Raw genomic sequence first — 19,988 nt, forward strand, 5'->3', positions numbered from 1 at the left:
CATGAAGAAGGTACACTTCCGTCAAGTTTATTATGGCATGCTAGATTTGGACATTTAAACTATGATAGTCTCCGCTTGTTGAAGAAAAATGGTGTTGCTGGTTTGCCTACAATTCCTAGAAAACATAAACAATGTGATGCTTGCATTCTAGGAAAGCATAGCAAACAGTCTTTTCATGATTCACATTCAAGAGCACATAGGAAGCTTGAACTTATTCATTTAGATTTATGTGGTCCAATGCCTGTTCCTTCTGCAAATGGAAATAAATATATCATGACATTTATTGATGATTACACCAGAATGTGTTGGGTTTATTTATTGAAGAACAAATCTGATGCTTTTCAAACATTCAAGAATTTTCATAAGTGGATTGAAAATGATGCACAATCTCATATTGGGTCTATTCGCACTGATAATGGAAAAGAATATACATCAAATGAATTTGAACACTATCTTCGCCAACATGGGATTAAACATCAAACAACTGTGCCTTATAATCCTCAACAGAATGGTGTAGCTGAAAGAATGAACAGAGCAATTTTGAATATGGTACGATCTATGCTTTTCTTCAAAAATGTAAAGACAATGTTTTGGGCTGATGTTGTTCTATGTGCTGCATATATAAAGAATAGATGTCCATCTAATGCTATAAGAAACAAGACTCCTTATGAATTGTGGTATGGACATGTTCCTTCGGTAAAACATCTCAGGATATTTGGTTCCACCTGTTATGCTTTAATACCAAAGGTACATAGAAACAAACTTGGTGCTAGAAGTCGTAAGTGTATCTTCCTGGGGTATTCAAACACATCTAAAGCATACCGCCTCTATGATGAAGTAAATAAAAAGTTTGTTTTATCTAGAGATGTCATTTTTCTTGAATCATCCAAATCTGACAGTGTTGTTGAGCGGCAACTTGATCGCTTGGATAGATTCACAAAACCGAAATCATTCCAAGAGTTTGATAATCAGATTCCACATCTTGAAGGGGGGATTCCTATATTAGATCAACATGTGGAATCTCCTTCTGAAGAACAATCTCCCCTGCATGACACTCCAACAACGGATGATGCTTTAAGTGATGTAATTGATAGAATTGGGAGACTTAATCTTGATTCAGTCCCAACTCAATCAACAGAACAGCCTGGACCATCTCAGAAAGGTCCCCCAAAGTGGCTGACAAAGACTCTAATTCACCTGTTGATATGGATGTTACTTATGATTGTGAATTGAACTTGTCTACAGATTTTGAACCAACTTCCTTCAAAGAAGCTGCTTCTCATGATGAATGGAAAGAAGCGATGCAGAAGGAGTATGATGCCCTCATAAAGAATGGCACTTGGAAGCTGGTTGATCCTCCATTTGGAACCAAACCAATTGGCTGCAAGTGGGTCTACAAGAACAAGTACAAAGCTGATGGCTCACTTGACAAGCACAAAGCTAGGCTTGTGGAAAACGGTTTTGCACAGAAGGAAGGGGTCGATTATGAGGAAACTTTTTCTCCCATAGCAAAATGGGCCACCATCCGGACACTCTTTGCACTAGCTGCTCAGAACGGTTGGAAAGTCCATCAAATGGATGTAAAAACTGCATTCTTGAATGGAGATCTAAAAGAGAATGTTTTTATGTCCCAGCCTGAAGGATTTGCTGTGAAAGGACATGAACACAAAGTATGCAAACTTGTGAAGTCCTTGTATGGCCTCAAACAAGCACCACGAGCCTGGTATGAAAAACTAACTAAGCATCTTCTGAAACTCAACTTCAAACATTTTGATCTTGATGATGCAACTTTATTTGTCAAGAAAGTTGGCAAAACAGTTGTATATATTGTGGTATATGTAGATGATCTTTTAATGACAGGGAACAATGAAAGCTATATTGCATCCATAAAGAAAGAATTAGGAAAAATTTTTGAAATGACTGATTTGGGCTATGTTCATTACTATCTTGGCATTGAAGTAACCCAACATCCAAAGTCCATATTTCTTTCTCAAAAGAAATACATTGGAGATTTGTTAAACAGATTTGGCATGACAGAGTGCAATCCCCTTTGTACTCCAATGGAACAAAACTTGAAGCTCACATCTATTGAAGGAAAGGAATTTGAGGATGCAACAAAGTATAGACAGCTTGTAGGAAGTCTCATCTACCTCACTACTACTAGACCAGACATTTCATTTGCTGTTGGAATCCTCTCCAGGTTCATGCAAAAGCCTTGTGAGGGACATTGGTCTGCTGCAAAAAGAGTTCTAAGGTACTTGAAGGGAACTCAAGACCTTGGAATCAAGTATACACAGGTGGATGACTTCAACTTGATTGGATACTCTGATTCAGACTTCGATGGAGACAAAGAAACTGGGGTATCTACTTCGGGATATGCTATGAGTCTTGGATCAGGAGCTGTCTCCTGGAGATCACGCAAACAATCAGTACCAGCAGATTCCACAACAGAAGCAGAATATGTGGCAGCAGCTGAAGCAACGAAAGAAATTTTGTGGCTCAGGAAAATTCTTGAAGATTTGCAAGTAAAACAAATACAATCAACTCCACTCATGATTGATAACACATCTGCAATAAAGTTGGCCAAGAACCCAAAGTTCCATGATCATACTAAGCACATCAATACTAAATATCATCTAATCCGACATCATGTTGAGGCCAAAACAATCCATCTCCGTCATTGTTCCACAAACGAGCAAATTGCAGACATCTTCACCAAAGCGCTTGGAAGAGAAAAGCTTGAAAGATTCAGAACGATGCTTGGACTCACCAACATCCCTTCAGATTAAGGGGGGGAATGTTGACACCTAATCCGAAACGGATGGGTGAACTGGACAGTCATCTAGAAGATGAACTGATCCGTCATATGAATGTATATAAATAAATAGTTAGCTAATGAATAATACATCAGTTCTTTTCTCCCGCTCATCCTGGAGTTACCCTGGCCTGACATGTTTGAAGTGAATCTTGGTGAAAATGAAACACTTCCGCTCTAACTAGTACCACCTACTCTAGTCAGTGGTTTTTGGGTTAAACCTCATTAGCTTAATCAAGTAGAGTAACATGAAGGGGAAAACATTAACAAGTATGTGAGAGGTATACATAAAATAATTCTCTAAAGGAATGACCTCTTTTGCTCTCAATAAGCCAGGATCCTTCTTCCGCCACTAAAATAAATAAGTCCCTATGCACAGTTCTTGAAAAAATGAAAATGTGAAAAATTTGAAAAAAATAAAATAAGGCGAAAGAAGAGAAAGGCTTCCTTCCTAGAGAGGTGATGCAATTAAATCCGCCAGGGTAATGACCAGGCTCGCTCGTAGCAGAGTGATTCTTGTGTTCCTACATGACTCCGTCGGGGTACTGTCTAGGCTTGCTGACAGTAGAGCATGTTACAGGGAAAACTAGTGTCGATTTGAACTGATAGTCCCACTAAGATAGGTAGCTATCTTAGAAAAAAACAACGAAAGCTTTTTAAGAGTTCCTTTAAGTGTGATAGATGGAAGAGAAGAAAAGAGGACCAACTTGGATCTTCTGCTTTGATCCTAGCTTGATTTCTCCTTTCCTTGAGAGAATTTGCCACTCCTCTCCTACTTGTCCCACTTCAAAGGGTACTTGTAGAGTCAAAGTAATAACAAACTATCAAAGCATCTCTATCTAAAACATTATAAACAATGTAGAATCAGAAACACATTGACCATACAATTGCATTCATAAACAATAAGATTCACAAATACAAGATTATATGGAGGAAAACTCAAAGAACTTTATTAATAGTAATGTAAGAGAGGATTACAACCTAGCTGTCTGATCCAGCATCATCCTCCCAGTTGTAGAAGCGCTCTTCACCTCATGAACAAGCAAATCACCCAACAATGCAATGTCTCTTCTCACCAACAAACCAAAAGCACTTCCTTACAAAATACAAAATTCCTGCCTCCAGATCTCTCAAATGAGGGATCTATTTATAGATGTCTTGCAAGGGTGTGAGTCAGCTCTGGGTTTTTGATTAGTGTCATTCCACTGATAGTTCTTGGTTCCACTTGGAGATTTCATGATCTCTCACTCATTCCTGGGTGAATTCAAAGAGGCAAGTGTCACAAGAGAAGTTTTTGGAAGATTCCATGATCATCCACCTTGAAAACTGTCTTTGCCATTTGTCTATTCTCTCTCATCGTACCCCATAGAAGGCCATTTCAGTATGCATCGCACCTGGCCAGTTAGGCAGTCAGCATGCATCGTACCTTGCCCATGGAGCAGTCTGTATGGTCCATTTTTTGCCAGTTCTGAGTAGTTTTTCAGGTGGAACTTATGGGAAATTATGTAATCAACTGACCATGATCTTTTAGGGTATGAAGCAACACTTTTAGGGACTTAAGGAGTCCTTAGTTTATGGACATATGAGTTTGGGGTTGAAGTGCCCAAACATGTCTATAACAGATGCCCCCTAAAGCATGAGGTCATAAATCTTCTGATGTCGGGTGAAATGCTTTATTCACGAGGATCCGAGGTATTCAAACTGAAAGGTGACCTGTATAAGATACAATACAATACATCATCATCATATTATTTTCATGATCTAGCTGAGGTGGGCATTCCCATGCTTAGCTTTATAAATTCATTTTCATGTACATAGGATCAACAATCATCTGTTGTTGCAGACTGGTGATTCTTCGCATGAAGAGTCATCTTCCCTGGCTTAGATGACTATCTATGTTGCTTCTGTGTACAATTGATGTCTTTATTTTCCTGAATATATCACAGTTCGGATGGATGAAACTAGATCCGGGGTCTTCAAAACTCATCCAATCTTCGCCCGATGTACAAGTAGATCCATGTGAAAAGATGTTTTGAAGTCGAACATGGAAAGACATCGTCTGATTACCAGCCAATGATGTAAGATGTTAACAAATGCAAGAGGAATCACCAATAATGATGGTGACCCTCACGGTACTACAGTACAATTCACATGGTGTGAATATATGAGCAGATGTCAACCACCATGCAAAGTCTTTCGGTCAAAGGTCATTGATGCAAACCTGTTGCCGGAAGTGAGAAACTTGCCATTGAGGCATGCAAGCTTCAAAGTACTGAAAGGGTTGTTTCTAAGTCAACTTCTTGGATAATAAGCTGATATCGACAAGAAGTGACCTGTCGTAGGAGGGCCTTGATGTATCCCACATCTACGATGCGAAACAGAGCAAATGATTTTTGTGGAGGTGAAAACGATCTAATGATATGAGGTTCAGGAATGGTGGTCATGAAAAATGAAGAGTGGATGTAATGCAGTGGATGAGGCATTTGCTGGATGGTGAATTATTTAAATGAATTCTCTTGAACATATTGGTGACACTGATATGGACTAGTAGCATTAACCCCATGGATGGCATGGCGGACCAATGGTGACGGTGAACGGAGAAACCCAACCTAGCTCAATCACGGTGATGGAGTGAAAGTGTCATGTTCCAGAGCGAATTGCTACCAATAAAGCTCTTCAAGTTTTCTTCCCATTTTTCCCCAGTCATTGCTGACTAGTACCTCTTTATTTTTGACAAGCTTGAAGAGGATAACTTATGCTTGTTCTATAATTTTCCCTTCAGGCAAACTTGTCACTTTGTGTTTAGCGAGCCTAGCGTCAGTGAGACTCGTTATTATCTGGGTGGACAAGTTTGTCGCTATTGTTTTAACGAGTTTAACGACAAAGACAACTTGGTCCTTTTCATGTTTAGAGAGTTTGAAAATGGATGAAAAGGAGACTCCAACAGTCCTTTTTCATGGCATAATCCCTTAATTCTGAAAAAGTGTAAAATAATACGAAAGGGATGACTTTTTGATAGTTTTAACGAGTCGACAAAGAAAAGCGCTCGATATTTTTGTTTAATAATCCCTCAAGTCCAAAAAGATTAAAATATATTAGAGGGATGGCATTCCCCTTACTTTAACGAGCTGGAAGGGCCAATAGCTCGATAATCTTTTTATGTTTAACAAGTCTAAAAAGAGTTTAAAAGAGGCTCATTTTTTAGGAAGGAGTAGTATTTCTAGGTAGTAGTTGGTTCCAGGTAAGTTTGGAACTTCTCAAAACATGGTAGTGTGAAGAGGGTGGCAATCAGAATCACTCATCGCAAATGTTCCTCAAAAGGGTAAACAATCAAGTGGAAGTGTATGGTCAACTGAATGAAATGCAGGTGACGGAAGGAACACAACCAAAGTTCAAAAGGGCAGATAGCAAAGCGATCACAAAAGGTTATTTACCAAAGGCCAGTTTATTTTTTAATGAGCTTGAACCTTGTGCCAACATATGCTCAGTGTAGGTTGATTTTTTAACAAGCTTGAACCTTACGGGAACATTGCTCTTACCAGTATTTTGATAATGTCTCTTGGTAGATTTATTTTTTAATGAGCTTGAACACTACTATAACATGTGCTCATGAACTTTTTATGCAAGCTTGAAACAACCAAGCTATGAGGTTAAAGGGTTGAGAACCTAAAAACTAAGAAAATCAAAAGTTTCTTTTCACTTGCATGCAAAGGTTTGCATGCCCCCAGGTCTTTCAGTAAAAGGAGAGTTTCTAGGTTACCAAATGGAAGTTCCTGCAATTAGGCAGGATTGTTTCTGTCAGATGACAAAAAACTCTTCCTTTGCTTTGTCCATCGAAATAGACGAAGGTGATTGTCGTGAGCTACCAATCACATAACATATGAAGATGAATGTTGTGAGCTTCCATTCACAATCGTACAGAGGAAATAATTGTGTCAAACTGATCACATGACCTATACAGGAATGTTATTCAGTCCAAGTATTATATTCTTTCAAGAAAATCTCTCTTTTCCTCTGGGTTCGCCTGCCGAAGCAGACTAGGTTGCATGCCCCCAACCTTCATCAAACTCACCAAACTACTCGCGGTAATTAGGTGGATGGGATGAAGGTTGAAGAGACATTGTTGATGCGAAGAGACCATTTAGGGATGATGGTTGATTTATAGTTGTGTTTGAACCAGGAAATGGAAGCTAGTCAACAAGTTGCACCAGTTTTCCTTCATGTGGAAAACACATCACTCGAAAGAATGTGGAAATAATGGCTTCCATGCTATATATATAATCACGTCCAAGGAGTAGATTGTAATCTAGTGGAACTTGGACTACCATCATGTTCAAATAAATGGTTTTCTTTCTAAAAGTTATCGGTAACTTTGGAAGGATCCCTAATGGTTGACTGGTTCCTTTGTTGAAGCCTGACAAATTTTGTTTTTCAGGCAAAAGCGATGGCGAACCAAGCGCTTTCCAAGCAGTTGAGGAAAGGATACTCAACGAAGTCCCTTCATCTATGATTGTACCAGACACGATAATTTTGTAAACTTGTACTATGATTTGGAATGGTACATTAGATGGAAGGCGAGGTTTCGCTAGTTGATTCCAATCAAAGAAAACAACTAGACTACTCGGAGGAGGTACCAAATAAATGTCCGGATAAGTTTCATGAATTGGGGGGTCTCTTCCTATTGTGAAGGAATGGGTGGATTACCCCCAAGTTCATTAGACTCTATATCGACAAAAAGAATTTGAACAGTTTCGTTCTCATTCTATTTGGAAACAATATCATCTAAAGGTGGATTTTCTGAAGGCAAGACTGGGTCAACTGCCATCTCGACCAGTTGACTTTGATCCAGTATGGACTCAAAAGGTTCACTTTCAATGATAAGAAATTCGATCAACAATTGAGTTATGTCAATCAGGTTTTCAACTAGCAAAGGACTTGGCAAGAGTTTCTTGTATCCAGGTGAAAGTTGTTGCGGTGAAGTAGGACAGTTATCCAAAATGCTTTTGGCTTCATCCAGAAAAGGACAATGGTGAAGAGTATGATCACCTTCACATAACCTACATGGAAATTTGACTTTTTTTCTTTGTCTATTGACTTCGCTTTCACTAGTTGATGGTGTGTTGTCAACATGACTGTCAGGGGTTGATGACACCGAATGGTGCAACCGGGGAGACCATTCTCTCAAGATTCGCGGGATGCAAGGGCAATCTCAATGGTAATGGTTCTCCTTGCAAATTGTGCATGGATTTTTCAGTTTGGAAACTTTAGTGTGCGGATTTTCACCAAATGATGAATTGTTGTTCCATTTTTTAGCTGGCTTCTTCTTCTTCTCCTTCCCTTTCTTTTTCTTCTCAGCTACTTGGGTTTTGGTGTCACTAGTTTCACCAAGTGAAGAGGAAGAAGGGGAAGGAGAAACAAACGAAGTAGAAGGCAAAAGGGTAACTTCAATATCATCTGGTTACTGATTAGATTGTTGAGGAATTACGGTGTTTTGAATGACAGAGGTCGAGAAAAACCATATTGGCAGGCCAATTGTGATTCCTGGAAGGGACAATGTAGCCATATATGGAGAACCAATATCTCCCCAAGACGAGAAAGTACTAGGATTCCCTCCAAGAGGGATCCCTTGATTGGTAGACTCCATTATCTCAACCTCAGATCAACGTAGAAATAGGGATGTTATTCCGATTAAAATAAATTTAAAATACACTTTTATGCAACTTGCTTTTTCAATTTTTAAGAGTTGAGAAAAAGCTAAAGGTGACTCTAGTTGCCTTCGATTTTTAATGAGCCTAAAGTGACAAGTTCTCAGATGGACCTTTTCTTTTAAGGAGTCAAAAAGGAATGAAAGGGACTGCTCTGGAAGTCTAGACAGAGGGTTTACCACATTGATCGAAAACTACAAAATACACCTTGGTGATAAATGATAGAGAAATTACCAAGGACTTATGTACGACAGTCAATCTTCCCAAATGTTGTGTTCAATGCATTACGATCGATAAGGCAGCAGACAAGGCTTCCTAAGGATAAAGGATATCAGCCTATTGTGGTCTCCCAATATATACTCGACGATACGGGGAGCACAAGTCCATACTGGAACTTGTCATATCAAAGAGGAGGAATCACCCAACCTTTGATGAAAAATGTAGTTACCAAGTTTTATGACGCCGGAATACATCTCTAGCCTAGAATTCTAGATGTGTTGCATTAGGTTCCAAAGCATTTTTATGTTCATTGAGGTTTATTTTAGAGTTGATCTTGCTTAGAATTTTGTCTTTCAAGGTTCACCGCGTGATGTAGATATGAAATTCCTAAATATGCAATCTAAAATGATAAATAGTTGTTTATGTTCTTTTAGCAATGAAAATATTAGCTACAAAGGAAAGAAGATAACGATTTTTTTCTTTCAATAGAGAGCATAGAGCACACACCAAATGCACTTTCCTAAATCAAATTTTGCAAGTAGTCAAAATGCAGATGCACATGCATGTATTTGTTTTCCGCTTTCTTAATGTGTGAGTGCCAAAAAGAAAGCTAAGCACAGATCTGAACTATTTTCTTTCAAAGTGACAGTACTAACAATTTTCTTTTCAAAATGAAAGGAAGACTAAGATGACACTTTTCGATTTCGAATTGAAAACTGTTTTCGACACTTCAAATAATAATAATTTCAAATCAAGTACAATGAAAAAAGTACAATAAACTATCTAGGAGAGGAAGACTTTACAACACTCTTCTTTTGATTCAGAATGACAATTACGACACTTGCATCAAAAACGGTAGTTCGATTAGTCTACTTTCGACAAAGGAAGACTGTAAATGATTGATAAATACACAAAAACATTTAAAATTCCTAACTGATGGAGGCTAAAATAATGTGAAGGAATATGGTTTCAGCAAGAAGGTACTGATCATGAACAACAAAACTACTAAATAAAGCTGAAAACAAGGAGGAAAAAACCAAATTTCAAAGAAGAAAAATAGTTCACTCAATCATCGCACCTGCCTGCAACACACGGGAGGTGCGATGGGCTAGGGAGCGAAATTGAGCTTTGCTTTTGCTCAAAACATGCAGCTAAGTTCAGTGATTTAGGCTGAGTAATGATGGACAGTAAACACAAAGCATAAGGGTAGGATCTGATGAGGTTCTGAGCTACCACAAGGGCACTTAGAATGCTTTGTAAGTCAAACGTTCAGTTCATAAACCAAGCCGGAGATTGACTGAAGCTATGTTTATCTACTTCACAATTGCATAGCAAAGGCATTTCGAAGGCTAGCTGGCTAACCAGAAGCTCCGTTTTTATTTTATAAAGAAAACAATAAACAAACAAAACAAACTATTCATTCCCTAGTGGAGTCACCATTTTATTACAGGGAAAACTAGTGTCGATTCGAACTGCTAGTCCCACTAAGATAAGTAGCTATCTTAGAAACAAACAATGAAAGATTTTTAAGAGTTCCTTTAAGTGTGATAGATAGAAGAGAAGAAAAGAGGACCAACCTGGATCTTCCACTTTGATCCTAGCTTGATTTCTCCTTTCCTTGATAGAATTTACCACTCCTCTCCTACTTGTCCTGCTTCAAAGAGTACCTGTAGAGTCAAAGTAACAGCAAACTATCAAAGCATCTCTATCTAAAACATTATAAACAATGCAGAATCAGAAACACATTGACCATACAATTGCATTCATAAATAATAAGATTCACAAATACAATATTATATGGAGGAAATCTCAAAGAACTTTATTAATAGTAGTGTAAGAGACGATTACAACCAAACTGTCTAATCCAACATCTTCCTCCCAGTTGTAGAAGCCCTCTTCACCTCATGAACAAGAAAAACACCAAACAATGCAATGTCTCTTCTCACCAACAAACCAACAACACTTCCTTACAAAATACAAAATTCCTGCCTCCAGATCTCTCAGATGAGGGATCCATTTATAGATATATTGCAAGGGTGTGAATCGGCTCTGGGTATTTGATTAGTGTCATTCCACTAATATTTCTTGGTTCCACTTGGAGAATTCATGATCTCTTGCTCATCCCTGGGCAAATTCAAAGAGGCAAGTGGCACAGGAGAAGTTTCTGGAAGATTCCATGATCATCCAACTTGCAAACTGTCTCTGCCATTTTTCTATTCTCGCTCATCGCACCCCACAGAAGGCCATTTCAGTATGCATCGCACCTGGCCAGTTAGGCAGTCAATATGCATCACACCTTGCCTATGGAGCAATCTATATGGTCCAGTTTTGGCCAGTTCTGAGTAGTTTTTCAGGTGGAACTTCTGGGCAATGATCTAATCCTCTGACCATGATCCTTTAGGGTATGAAGCAACACTTTTAGGGACTTAAGGAGTCCTTAGTTTATGGAAATATGAGTTTGGGGTTGTAGTGCCCAAATATGTCTATAACAAAGCAACCCCAGAGATGAAACTTAAACTCTGACAATGATATTACTTATGCAACAATATACCCCTCATCCCCAATTGAAACAACTGAGTTTAATTGGCTTGGAATGTGTGCTAACCGATTAAGAGCATGGAAGGTACTACATATTTCAATCAAGCTAGTGTGGAAACCACGATGATCTAAGAATCAAATAATACTTTCGTAGGAGTTAGACTTTCTTTTCACGAAACAAGGTCCATTCAGAGAGCTAGAGTTCTACCAGTGTGTCACCAAGTGTTTTAGCAACTACGAAACTCCTCCAAAATTTTTCCTTAGCCTCGTTTTGGAGCCTCCCAACCAACCATCCTTAGCATCATGTCTTACATTGACAAGTACTTATGATTTAGTTGAGTTTTTTTGGCTTCTCAGCTTGTGTTTGCTAGCTTGTTTGGCTTCCACCCACAAGCTGAAATCTTGTGACTTGGTCATTATCTGGCTGTTGTGCTCACTTGAATAATTGGACAAAATTGGAGGGAAACCATCCTTTCTCTCCACGATTATGTAGAGCATCAAGGAAACTTGTTTCTCTCTAGAAATGTGCAGAGAAAGCAGGTAGCCTTCCCTCTAAAAATTGCGCAAAGAAGCCCATCACTAGGCTTGCTCTAAAATATGCATAGATCTAGCTGATAGCCTTGCCTTTAGTCTAGAAATTGTGTGGATCCTGAGGGGTGGCCAGAGCCACTTAGCCCAGAAACTACGCAGAAGTCATCCAGAGGCTTGGAGTTTGTTACATGTTCTCCCAAGTTAACTAGTTCCCTCCAGGACTGACCAATCTTCCTTTGCATGCATGGGATGCATTTTCCTAAAAAAGGAAAAATAAAAAAGAAAAAATCATCCCTATATTTTAGGGATCTATTTTTAGTAGTTGGGGGTTACATGCAAAATCCGTTTTAGAAACCTCCTGCCAAGTGTCACTTTTCCAAGAATTGTGGCATGTGTTTCATAAGCTTCAATCTCATCAAAACTATTTATCCAATGCCTCAAAGCTCATTCTTTACTTCAACCTTGAGCTCTGGCATCTCCAACGCATATAGGAACATTTAGCACACTCAACTCAACTTTTTCTGGGTATGTCCACTTTTCATGTCTTTTGTTGCTTTTCTATCGTGTTTTGTGTTTCGTCTTGTGTGAGTGTTGTTTGCTTGGTTTTTTTGAACGCTTGTTATCTTTTTAATGCATGTTAACTTGTAGAAGCATTGTTTCAAGTTTTCCATTGCATATCCTTGTTGTTGGATGCATGACATTGTTTCTACATTAACGATTTCCATTGACGCGACTCACTTCACACACTTTCTTGTTTTCCTGTTTACTAAATCCCACACTCAATGATTGCATGCATGTCATTCACTCATGTCGGCACCTTTTTTCACACATGAAGTCAATCCTTATTGTTTTCAATCGCCCTTCAGTGGGCTTGAGTTGTCTTGGCCCAGACCTTGCCTTGTCTGGCTTGCACTATGCATTTATGGATGGAAGGCTTTGTCTTGATCCTAGAAATTGTGCAGAGCTTGCCTCACACTTGCCTCCTATGCTTTCTCTGTGCAATTCTAAAAGGAAATACCTCAATTGGTCCCCAAAATTGTGTAATGTAATTTTACTCAGTTGCAGTCATGCTGACTAAAACTGTGCATTGCACAGTTTTAGTCCTCATCAGCCCAAGATGGAATGTGCTATGTGCATTTTCAACAGTCAATCAGCTCATTGACATCCCAGACTATGTACTATGCATTTCTGGCAGTCAATCTCCCAGTGAAAATTGCGTAAATCTTCCAGTCAGTCACCCAGGTGTGTTGTATGTTAGTCCTTAAGCTGCTTTTAGTTTTCAGGTGACAACTTTATTTCCATGAGTGTTTCTCTATTTCTAGGTATCATAGGTGTTCATTAATCTCTCATCAATACAGGTACAATGCCTTCCAAGAGAGCAGGGTCAAAGGACTTCATTGGGAGCACAATTGGAGATGTGGTCATGTAAATATCTATGAACTTGCCCATCTATGAAGACACTAAGTTGTTCATAGACAAGGAGATCAAGATGAAATGGAAGGACATCAATGACATATTTCTAGGTACCTTTGAGGAGAATCTGGAGGACTGCAGAGTTTATATCAACATACCCAAGTTTGTCTTGTATTGGATTGCATGAAAGTATCCCACGTTTCCATGCATAGAGATGATCCACTAGGTTGTCTCACATACTTATCTGGAGACCATGGTGTTGAGCAGTGTCAGTAGAACAGAACTTTCTACCTTTTGGGAAAAGGAGTTCCAGGAGATGTATCACTTGCCACATTTGGTGGTCACAAAGGATGCACCCTTCACCAGGCCCAACACTAATGCAAACTCAAGAGACATCTTGAAGAATTGGGTGAAAGAGTTGTCTAAGTTCAGGACAACACCCAACCAAGTTTACAAAAAAATGATATCGTGGAAGGCTTATCATCTCTTGCTCATCTTCGCATGCTGCTTGTACAGCTAGGAGAGTACACAAACCTTCCCTCAAAGTTGGGTGATTATGTTGGATCAGTTGGTGAACGAAGGGAGATCTTTCAATTGGTAAGACATGTTGGCTTTCCAACTAAAGGGATGAGTAACAGAAGCTGAAATCTACTCAAGGGTTAGCAAGTAAATCTCTTCATGTACACATACATACTTGATGCAATATGTTCCCATCAATAGTTCCCTAGCTTGGGTTGGGCATGGACACCTTGATAAACCTCTGTGCACACCTATTGTAAGTTATTCTCTGAGTGCAACTTCCATGGAGTTATAATATAACTATCATACCACTTCATCACCCTGGTCTACAAGATAATCTTTGAGCAAGATCCACCTTGCATGTCATAGACAATGATGCAGGCAATATTGGTTAACAATAGTAGATTGGTATGCCTCATCCCTTGGTACCTTCATCTGGATGTACAATGTGGATAAGGCTCCACATGTTTTGTCGAAATTTTTCATGGATAAGATAGACATGTAGGAGGTTGCATACCACATCTCAACAGGGTTGTCAGAAAGACTGCATAGGAAGAAGAATGCACCTTGACCTGCTATCCCTTTGCAGATCAAGTTGTATGAGATCCAGAATCTCAAGCATTTTGACGTCGAGATGTAGAAATTCAAGAGATTCACCTTCGACACCAGAAGTTTCAATCCATATTACCCGCATTGCTTAGAAGAATACCATTGTATGAGAGTGTATCATCCTTGTATCCATGGGGCGTGTCATTGGCCTAAGGAAGACCCATGGAGATATTGCTATAACTTCTCAAAGCTCAATGAACCGATCGAAATGGTTATAGAATGGTTAGTAGAATAGAAGACAACAACATCTGAGAGAGCAGAAACATCAGTAGCAGCAGAGGACAACAGACCTATGCTTGACAAAGGTAAGAGGAAGGTTGTCAACAATGTAGAGGCAGAGCAAAGATGCAATTTCAAAGCAGATCCACTTGTGTTAAGAGAAGCTTTGTAGATTGAGGGAAAGAGGGTACATCACGAGCAAAGGATTGCACAAAGGCAGAGGGAGAAGTAGAAGTTGGAGGAGGCAGAAAATGAGTTGCATGAGTTGAAGCAACAACTAAGGGAAGAATAAGAATTGCGCATAAAAGAGAAGGAAGTGTAACAAGAATAGGAATAACAGGAGGAACAAAAGGCACACATTGATGAAACTGTGCCCATACAGGTTATGGATTCATTCGAATAGTTGGAAGATAGCAAACAAGGTGAGAAGTCATAAGAGGAGGAATTTACTCAGGAGATTGAATAGATGTTGGAACAATTGGACACGGATGTGGTGCAGCTAGAGTTATATTAGGATATTTACCTCATGCCTGAGAACCAAGAGGTCGCTCCACTGGCTTCACCAGATCCATAAGTAGAGAAAGTCCCAAGCGATCAAGGAGACACCCAAATCCTCGAGGAAAATTTGGAAGCTAATGCGCACAACATATCCTTTGACGAGTCACAACACAGAGTTGTGCAGTTGCGTAGAGTGCCCACTCTGAATTTCCATGTACCCCCTACTATGTTTTAAGTATGAGTGATTGTGTCTGATGTGTCAGACATCCAACTATATTAGGAATGCTACAAGGGCATATGTCGAAGCCACTAGCTCAAGTGTTAGATTCTTGATAGCTAAGAACAAGCGTGTGGCTAAGGAGATTTAAGCGGCCAAGCAGGGAGAAGAGCAAGATATAACATTCGTAAGAGAAAAGTTGAGAAAATGATACTGGATGAAGTATCGTCTCTCGAGACATTCATGCAAAAGTTGTATTTCAGGTTCATCATTGTGCATAAGTCAGTTTTCCATCTGAACGGTTGGCAACAGAACTATGCTAAGACAGCAAGAATCTTGTTAGACATAGACACTATTTTCGATCACATGCAGATATGGACAATGATGTACAAGGGAGCCTTGCTTCACTTGCCAGAGATGATGAAGCCAAAGGTAGTGGAGTTGAAAGCACACATCCGGAGTCAAATCCAGAACTATGAGGAACTCCCCCAACTCATCACCAACTTACAGGCTTCACATGCACGGGTTTTTAGGATCATGGATTTCATTGTTTTCACACATGTGATCCTATCCATTGGCACACTCAACAAGGTGAAAGCAAAGAACCAAGTCTGACTGGAGCTGGACATGTAATTTGATCAGTTGATGTGCATAGCCACCAGCTTATACTTGTAGATGAGTGTAGACACTATACATCAATATGTCATTGGTCTGGCTACACTCAATACCATGATGCACATGTTATCTGACAAGTTGTACAGAGGTTCCAAAATAGTGTACCCAGATGCAATAGAGCCAAGAGTTCACTTTCAGAAGGATGTCACCATAGAGTATGCGGACACCATAATAGACTACCAATATTGGCATTGGTTTTCTCCCATCGATCATCGAGAGGATATCGAAGAGTTAGTCTTCCCACAACTATCTGAGTCTTAGTGATGTCTTGTATGGCTTACTCAAGCCCATTTTTGTCTCACATGGGTACCTGTGAAAATTGTATTGTAAACTTGTTGTAAAGTGAAAGACCAAGTGTCAATAGTAGAATGTAATAGTCATGTGTAAATTGAAGAGTCATAAGGGTAGTTGAAGAGTCACAAAGGGGAATGTCAAGGGTCACCGCATCCTTTTCTATTAATAGAACCTCATAACTCATTGTACAGGATTTTGCGAGCAAAGCTTCCTATAGGTATAATTTAGAGAAATCTTGGAGTGTATGGTAACGAGCCTTGGCTTCTCCACAATACAGAGCTAGTACATCTCTTTAGAGGAGCAGGTGGCAGTGACTGTAATTTTCCACTATCGGGGCTAGTGGTGGTCATGGTTGTATGTGCGATTGGTTCTTTCACACTTTTTATATAATAGAGCCAATGTGTTTCATGCATATGTTGTTATTGTAGTTCAACTATCCTGGTTACTCTAATGATGTATGTAGCTGTAATTCACGCATATATGTATGGACTATTCCATATGTTTTTGTATGAATCTTATCGAAGCATGTTGTAGGTATAATCCATCACTTTGGATCATCGGTTATCCTTCTTTCCATCTCGTGATGATTTTCTACTCGTGTGTTCCCTTTCAAGTTGTGTGCTATCACAGGCTTCTAAGGGGCGCACTTCTCTCCCCTTCCATGTGTTAGAGTCTTTCATGCACCTTCCTTGACTTTCTGCAAGGTCACACCCTTGATTCCAACAAGGACATTTTACTTACCTCCGCATGCAACTGCAGTCTAGGCGATACCGTACTACCCACTACTTGGACTCCTACTCCAAACGGTCTTAGGTCTAGTTGGGACTTCTTATCAAGGAGAAACCCTGACATGTTGGTGGTTACATCACCGTCAAAAGATGCTTATGTACAAACTCTAAATGAAAAAAATAGAAAGCTAGATAATAAATTTGAAAAATGTAATTTTATTAGATATACAATGGTCTAATGTTATGAAACATACACCTTAAAAATGATAATAATCCAATAATTATAGTCCACTTTGAGGGGGGAAATCTCCATTTACAATGAATACAATGTATAAGGAAATTTTTTATGATCCTAATACTATGTATCTTAAGATATATATATCTATATATATATATATATATATATATATATATATATATATATATATATATATATATATATATATATATATATATATATATATATATATATATATATATATATATATATATATATAGGATACTAAATGTACAATTATAATAAAATGGTTCAGTGAAAGCTTCTAGATTACATAACAATATAAATGCAATAACTCTATTTCTAGGGCTTAATAATGGATTTTAGGGTTAACATGGGGCTTACATAGGACTTAACATGCCCCTCCTATTTAAATAAGTGTTCTGTTTATCACTTGACTATCTGCATGAACAACTCTTCTTCCCATGTTGTCTCTTCCATTGATAGGTTCTTTCATTTGATGAGGTATTCAGTAATTCCTCAATTTATCAACTACTTAATCCTTGTTTCTAGTATTGTTTCTAGTTATTGCATGATTTCCCATTCTTCATTAACCTATAGTAAAATATTTTGTTGTTGGATCTTATCACTGATTACTCTCTTTAAGCAAGAAGCATGTAAGATTGGATGTATACGTGAAGGTGGATGAAAATCCAATTTGTAAGCCATACTCACAATCCCTTACGACACCTTATATGGGACATATTACCATGGTGCTAATTTATCATCCTTATTTTTTTTTCTTTACAGACACATGCTTATACGGTTGTAGTATGAAAAATACCCAATCCCCCACTTCAAATTCCCTTTCACTATGATGTTGATCTGCTTGTTATTCCATCTTATTTTGTGTTATATCCAAGTCGTTCTTCAATAGTTTACAAACCTCCCATTTGTTCCCTATGTGATCCTACACTTATTAATCCTTTAAAATACCTTTTGAGGGTAATGTGATGGATGAAGGATGATATCCATCAAGTGCCATAAATGGGGACATTTTTGATAAACACTAGAAGGATGTGGTGTACCACCATTTTTCTAAGGGAAAACACTTGACCCATTGTGTGTGTTTATCAAATGCAAAACAATGTAGAGACTCTTATACACATTTATTCACAATATCAATTTTCCCATTAGATATAGAGTGGTAAGCTTAGCTGTGAGAAAATTGAGTATCTAAACAATAAAATAATTTAGTCCAAAAATTTCCAGTGAAAATTGGATCTCTATCACTTACAATAATATTTAGTATTCCATGTATCTTTTGGGTTATTTCCATGAATGCTTCTGACACTATAATTTCTTTAAAATAAAGGGAATGGGAACAATACTTTAAAAGGATGTGAACAGGAGAAAAGATAGGCATACTTCGTTATTCAATTTACCACAACCATACTGAAATTCTTTCCTTCATAATTCGGTAAACCTGTAATAAAATCCATTAAAAATATTCCCAACACTACCTTGGTATGGCTAATGGTTGTAGGAGCCCTGGGGTCTTAATTATCTCTCCCTTATTCTATTGGTGTACCACACATTTAGCCACAAAATTTTGTACATATACTTTAATACCTTCCCCCAAATTACGTTCTTAATCATATGGCATATTTTCAAGAACCATGAATGTCCTCCTATATAAGAAGTGCATAATTCCAAAAGGACCTTCTATTTGAGTTGAGAATTCTTACATGTCTTCCATAATATTTTTCTTTTCATTTTTATAGATAGTTTAAAAGTCATAACCCAACATTATTTTAACCCATTTTTGTTTCTCTTATGCATAAGTATTGGTTTCAATAAGTACTAATACCTTCCCCCAAACGACGTTCTTAATCATATGGCATATTTTCAAGAACCATGAATGTCCTCCTATAGGAGAAGTGCATAATTCCAAAAGGACCTTCTGTTTGAGTTGAGAATTCTTACATGTCTTCCATAATATTTTTCTTTTCATTTTTATAGATAGTTTAAAAGTCATAACCCAACATTATTTTAACCCATTTTTGTTTCTCTTATGCATAAGTATTGGTTTCAATAAGTACTAATACCTTCCCCCAAATGACGTTCTTAATCATATGGCATATTTTCAAGAACCATGAATGTCCTCCTATAGGAGAAGTGCATAATTCCAAAAGGACCTTCTGTTTGAGTTGAGAATTCTTACATGTCTTCCATAATATTTTTCTTTTCATTTTTATAGATAGTTTAAAAGTCATAACCCAACATTATTTTAACCCATTTTTGTTTCTCTTATGCATAAGTATTGGTTTCAATAAGTACTCTAAACTATCATGATCCTTTTTTTACCTTGAAGTGTCTTCCTATAAGGTATAGACCTCATTTCTTAATTGCATGTAGTATGGCCAACATTTATTTTTTAGTCATGGTTCTGAGTAAGTTATTTCTCTAAGTTCACTATATTCAAAGGGAGAGGCCTTCCTTCTTTCATCAAAACTACACCAATGCCATGGCTTGAGGCATCACACTCCATATTGAGGGTTTTTTTTAAGTTAGGTGTGGCTAGGATGGGAGTTGTACACATAGCCTTTTTAATTTTTTCAAAATATTTTGTTGCTTCTTCAATCCAATAAAATGTTCCCTTCTTCAATAATTTTGTTATATGTTATTTTATTTGACCATAATTCTTCATAAACCCACAATAATATCCTATCAATCTTGAGAATCCTCTAAGTTTCTTCAAGGTCTTGAGGGTTTCCATTCCCTAATTTCT

Source organism: Pinus tabuliformis, chromosome 9, assembly GCF_031772625.1.
Source record: "Pinus tabuliformis cultivar Carrire ecotype Pingquan chromosome 9, CPIR1, whole genome shotgun sequence".
In the NCBI taxonomy this organism is placed as follows: Eukaryota; Viridiplantae; Streptophyta; class Pinopsida; order Pinales; family Pinaceae; genus Pinus; species Pinus tabuliformis.